Raw genomic sequence first — 6,351 nt, 5'->3', positions numbered from 1 at the left:
CTGTCCAGAGATCCCTGGGTTAGAGAGAGAGGGGAAATCAGCCAGGGTTCCTGCTCCTGATCACTGTCCAGTGATCCCTGGGTTAGAGAGAGAGAGGGGAAATCAGCCAGGATCCCTGCTCCTGATCACTGTCCAATGGTCCCTGGGTCAGAGAGAGAGAGAGGAAATCAGCCAGGGTTCCTGCTACTGATCACTGTCCAGTGATCCCTGGGTTAGAGAGAGAGGGGAAATCAGCCAGGGTTCCTGCTCCTGATCACTGTCCAGTGATCCCTGGGTTAGAGAGAGAGGGGAAATCAGCCAGGGTTCCTGCTCCTGATCACTGTCCAGTGATCCCTGGGTTAGAGAGAAAGAGGGGAAATCAGCCAGGGTTCCTGCTCCTGATCACTGCCCAGTGATCCCTGGGTTAGAGAGAGGGGGGAAATCAGCCAGGGTTCCTGCTCCTGATCACTGTCCAGTGATCCCTGGGTTAGAGAGAGGGGAAATCAGCCAGGGTTCCTGCTCCTGATAACTGTCCAGTGATCCCTGGTTTAGAGAGAGAGGGGAAATCAGCCAGGGTTCCTGCTCCTGATAACTGTCCAGTGATCCCTGGTTTAGAGAGAGAGGGGAAATCAGCCAGGGTTCCTGCTCCTGATAACTGTCCAGTGATCCCTGGTTTAGAGAGAGAGGGGAAATCAGCCAGGGTTCCTGCTCCTGATCACTGCCCAGTGATCCCTGGGTTAGAGAGAGAGGGAAATCAGCCAGGGTTCCTGTTCCTGATCACTGTCCAGTGATCCCTGGGTTAGAGAGAGAGAGGGGAAATCAGCCAGGGTTCCTGCTCCTGATCACTGTCCAGTGATCCCTGGGTAGAGAGAGAGAGAGAGAGGGGAAATCAGCCAGGGTTCCTGCTCCTGATCACTGTCCAGTGATCCCTGGGTTAGAGGAGAGAGAGAGGGAGGAAATCAGCCAGGGTCCCTGCTCCTGATCACTGTCCAGTGATCCCTGGGTTAGAGAGAGAGAGAGAGAGAGGGGAAATCAGCCAGGGTTCCTGCTCCTGATCACTGTCCAGTGATCCCTGGGTTAGAGAGAGAGAGGGGAAATCAGCCAGGGTTCCTGCTCCTGATCACTGTCCTGTGATCCCTGGGTTAGAGAGAGAGGGGGGAAATCAGCCAGGGTTCCTGCTCCTGATCACTGTCCAGTGATCCCTGGGTTAGAGAGAGGGGGGAAAATCAGCCAGGGTTCCTGCTCCTGATCACTGTCCAGTGTTCCCTGGGTTAGAGAGAGAGGGGAAATCAGCCAGGGTTCCTGCTCCTGATCACTGTCGAGTGATCCCTGGGTTAGAGAGTGAGGGGAAATCTGCCAGTTTTCCTGCTCCTGATCACTGTCCAGTGATCCCTGTGTTAGAGAGAGAGGGGAAATCAGCCAGGGTTCCTGCTCCTGATCACTGTCCAGTGATCCCTGGGTTAGAGAGAGAGAGGGGAAATCAGCCAGGGTTCCTGCTCCTGATCACTGTCCAGTGATCCCTGGGTTAGAGAGAGAGAGGAAATCAGCCAGGGTTCCTGCTCCTGATCACTGTCCAGTGATCCCTGGGTTAGAGAGAGGGGAAATCAGCCAGGGTTCCTGCTCCTGATCACCGTCCAGTGATCCCTGGGTTAGAGAGAGAGGGGAAGTCAGCCAGGGTTCCTGCTCCTGATCACTGTCCAGTGATCCCTGGGTTAGAGAGAGAGGGGGGAAATCAGCCAGGGTTCCTGCTCCTGATCACTGTCCAGTGATCCCTGGGTTAGAGAGAGAGGGGAAATCAGCCAGGGTTCCTGTTCCTGATCACTGTCCAGTGATCCCTGGGTTAGAGAGAGAGAGAGGAAATCAGCCAGGGTTCCTGCTCCTGATCACTGTCCAGTGATCCCTGGGTTAGAGAGAGAGGGGGGAAATCAGCCAGGGTTCCTGCTCCTGATCACTGTCAGTGATCCCTGGGTAAGAGAGAGAGAGAGAGAGGGGAAATCAGCCAGGGTTCCTGCTCCTGATCACTGTCCAGTGATCGCTGGGTTAGAGGGAGAGAGAGGGGAAATCAGCCAGGGGTTCCTGCTCCTGATCACTGTCCAGTGACCCTGGGTTAGAGAGAGAGGGGGGAAATCAGCCAGGGTTCCTGCTCTCTGATCACTGTCCAGTGATCGCTGGGTTAGAGGGAGAGAGAGGGGAAATCAGCCAGGGTTCCTGCTCCTGATCACTGTCCAGTGATCCCTGGGTTAGAGAGAGAGAGGGGAAATCAGCCAGTGATCCCTGGGTTAGAGAGAGAGGGGGGAAATCAGCCAGGGTTCCTGCTCCTGATCACTGTCCAGTGATCCCTGGGTTAGAGAGAGAGAGGGGAAATCAGCCAGGGTTCCTGCTCCTGATCACTGTCCAGTGATCCCTGGGTTAGAGCGAGAGAGAGGAAATCAGCCAGGGTTCCTGCTCCTGATCACCGTCCAGTGATCCTGGGTTAGAGAGAGAGGGGAAGTCAGCCAGGTTTCCTGCTCCTGATCACTGTCCAGTGATCGCTGGGTTAGAGAGAGAGAGGAAATCAGCCAGGGTTCCTGCTCTTGATCACTGTCCAGTGATCCCTGGGTTAGAGAGAGAGAGGGGAAATCAGCCAGGGTTCCTGCTCCTGATCACTGTCCAGTGATCCCTGGGTTAGAGAGAGAGAGGGGAAATCAGCCAGGGTTCCTGTTCCTGATCACTGTCCAGTGATCCCTGGGTTAGAGAGAGGGGGGAAATCAGCCAGGTTTCCTGCTCCTGATCACTGTCCAGTGATCCCTGGGTTAGAGAGAGAGAGGGGAAATCAACCAGGGTTCCTGTTCCTGATCACTGTCCAGTGATCCCTGGGTTAGAGAGAGAGGGGAAATCAGCCAGGGTTCCTGCTCCTGATCACAGTCCAGTGATCCCTGGGTTAGAGAGAGAGGGGGGAAATCAGCCAGGGTTCCTGCTCCTGATCACTGTCCAGTGATCCCTGGGTTAGAGAGAGAGAGGGGAAATCAGCCAGGGTTCCTGCTCCTGATCACTGTCCAGTGATCCCTGGGTTAGAGAGAGAGAGGGGAAATCAGCCAGGGTTCCTGCTCCTGATCACTGTCCAGTGATCCCTGGGTTAGAGAGAGAGAGAGAGGAATCAGCCAGGGTTCCTGCCTCCTGATCACTGTCCAGTGATCCCTGGGTTAGAGAGAGAGAGGGGAAATCAGCCAGGGTTCCTGCTCCTGATCACTGTCCAGTGATCCTGGGTTAGAGAGAGAGAGGGGAAATCAGCCAGGGTTCCTGCTCCTGATCACTGTCCAGTGATCCCTGGGTTAGAGGAGAGAGGGGAAATCAGCCAGGGTTCCTGCTCCTGATCACTGTCCAGTGATCCCTGGGTTAGAGAGAGAGAGGGGAAATCAGCCAGGGTTCCTGCTCCTGATCACTGTCCCAGTGATCCCTGGGTTAGAGAGAGAGAGGGGAAATCAGCCAGGGTTCCTGCTCCTGATCACTGTCCAGTGATCCCTGGGTTAGAGAGAGAGGGGAAATCAGCCAGGGTTCCTGCTCCTGATCACTGTCCAGTGATTCCTGGGTTAGAGAGAGAGGGGGGAAATCAGCCAGGGTTCCTGCTCCTGATCACTGTCCAGTGATCCCTGGGTTTAGAGAGAGAGAGGGGAAATCAGCCAGGGTTCCTGCTCCTGATCACTGTCCAGTGATCCCTGGGTTAGAGAGAGAGAGGGGAAATCAGCCAGGGTTCCTGCTCCTGATCACAGTCCAGTGATCCCTGGGTTAGAGAGACAGGGGGGAAATCAGCCAGGGTTCCTGCTCCTGATCACTGTCCAGTGACCCCTGGGTTAGAGAGAGAGAGAGGAAATCAGCCAGGGTTCCTGCTCCTGATCACTGTCCAGTGATCGCTGGGTTAGAGAGAGAGAGGAAATCAGCCAGGGTTCCTGCTCTTGATCACTGTCCAGTGATCCCTGGGTTAGAGAGAGAGAGGGGAAATCAGCCAGGGTTCCTGCTCCTGATCACTGTCCAGTGATCCCTGGGTTAGAGAGAGAGAGGGGAAATCAGCCAGGGTTCCTGTTCTGATCACTGTCCAGTGATCCCTGGTTAGAGAGAGGGGGGAAATCAGCCAGGTTTCCTGCTCCTGATCACTGTCCAGTGATCCCTGGGTTAGAGAGAGAGAGGGAAATCAGCCAGGGTTCCTGCTCCTGATCACTGTCCAGTGATCCCTGGGTTAGAGAGAGAGGGAAGTCAGCCAGGATCCCTGCTCCGGATCACTGTCCAGTGATCCCTGGTTAGAGAGAGAGGGGAAGTCAGCCAGGGTTCCTGCTCCTGATCACTGTCCAGTGATCCCTGGGTTAGAGAGAGGGGAAATCAGCCAGGGTTCCTGCTCCTGATCACTGTCCAGTGATCCCTGGGTTAGAGAGAGAGGGGAAGTCAGCCAGGATCCCTGCTCCTGATCACTGTCCAGTGATCCCTGGGTTAGAGCGAGAGGGGAAGTCAGCCAGGGGTCCGTATCAGATGGAATGAGTGTTGAGAGGAGCCAGATACTGAAAGAGACACGAAACAATCAAAATATTACAAAATAAAGAAATGCTTTTAATATCTGCTTCGGCGTACAGGGAATTCGGTTGTGTTGATGTGCGCGTGTCTGTCAGAATGGCGGAAAACTTCCTGGTCTCCTCGTCGGCCTGCGCACGGAATTCAGAAAATACTGTCCATGTCAAAGGCACCCGCACAGCTGAAAACATCAGAAAACTTTCCCCACGAGGCATTAACTTTCAAACCCCCCCCCCGTTCACAGTTCTCGCCGGATTGTCGCTCAGCCTGACCCTCCACTCTGCACCCACTCTCCTTCGGAAGCTCTTCTTCGCTTGCCCATTCCTCCCGCTGGCGTTGGCTTTGCTGCAGGATCCTCAGCGTGTCCCGCTTCTCAATCTTCCGCAGCTGCTTCTTTTTCAGCCGTTTGATCTTCAGGGGGTTCTTGACCTGCCGGGTGGGAGGAACCAAAAGGTGGTTGATTCGCAGACAGATCCACGGACCCATCCTTATAATCTTATACTCGAGGAGAAATCCGAATGAAGCTCGTCTTGGCCTGTTTTTCTTTCTTTTTTTTCTTTGCTCACAGGGGAGGGGGCGCGGGGAAAAGAGAGGATGAGGGAGATTAAAAAGGAGGACGGTTGTTGGTGTGGGGCGAGAGCAAGAGAGAGAATGGGAGAGCGAGAGGAAAAGGAGAGAGGAATGACCCGATGGAGAAACGTCAAGGGAGGGGATGGGAGAAGGAGAGGAGTTAAGTCGCCTCAGGGGGACTTTGAAGCGAGCGAGCGTCACAGACACAGACAACAACATAAAAAAAAACAGAACCGTCCTATCGGACTCACCACTTGCACGATCTCGGACTTCCTCTCGTTCTCCAGCCTCCGTCTCAAATTCTCCTCGCGTCGCAACTTCTTTGGCCTGGGGGGTGGTGAGGAGTGGAGAGAAAAGGATGGGCATGTTGGGGGGGGGGGGGGAGGGAAAGAGAAAAGTACATCAAACTGAGCAAGATCATGGCCCCAGCACGGGGTACACAAATGTTGGAGGGAATCAGGCAAGAATGGATGGGATCCGTGCCAGTTTTCAATTAGCAGCGCGAGGATCGCTTTGCCAGCAGCGCAGGCTAAGCGGAGCTTGAATCGGATTTCTTTGGAGCACGCGATTATAAAAATGCTACCAGCCACGTTTGCAACCGTGTGGTGTTGGTAAAAAAAAACTTTTGTTGATTCGAAAAAAATGCACAATGGGAGAACCAGACTATGCTGCTGCCTTCAGCTAGCACAGGTCTGATCTGATTGTTTATACATTTTAAGTTTGCTCACAGTCACGGATAAGCATTGACGCCCTCAATGAATTTCATCCAATACAATTGATCGGGAGGTATCGGTAAAGATGTTCACTGGGCCCCGAATGGGAAAACCATTTACTTATACAATGGTTTTTTACAAGTTACCAGATCATGTTCAGAATGCTCCCCTTAATCTGAAATAATGCCGTTAGTCCTTGACGAGGCGTTAATGGGTTTGCAGTCCCTGCTCTTGGTAGAACAATGAGTATTTTGCAGACAAGCTGGGGCCATAGTCTTGTAACGCGGGTTACCCATCATTATTATAATGTGCTGTAAAATGATTAAATTATTCTGAGTGCAGATTTTCGGAAAGCATCAGGCTGAGTCAACAATTTAACGTAGACCGTAACAGTGCAGGAGGAGGCCATTCGGCCCATCGAGTCTGCACCAACCTCACTTCCACCCTATCCCCACCTAACCTTTTTTTTTTTCCTCGCCACGAGTGGCAATTTATTGTGGCCAATCCACCCGACGTGCATGTCTTTGGACTTGTGGGAGGAAACCGGAGC

Source organism: Scyliorhinus torazame, chromosome 4 (genome assembly GCF_047496885.1).
Source record: "Scyliorhinus torazame isolate Kashiwa2021f chromosome 4, sScyTor2.1, whole genome shotgun sequence".
NCBI lineage: Eukaryota > Metazoa > Chordata > Chondrichthyes > Carcharhiniformes > Scyliorhinidae > Scyliorhinus > Scyliorhinus torazame.
The sequence above is the reverse complement of the archived record's forward strand: the minus strand, read 5'-3'. Positions refer to the sequence as shown.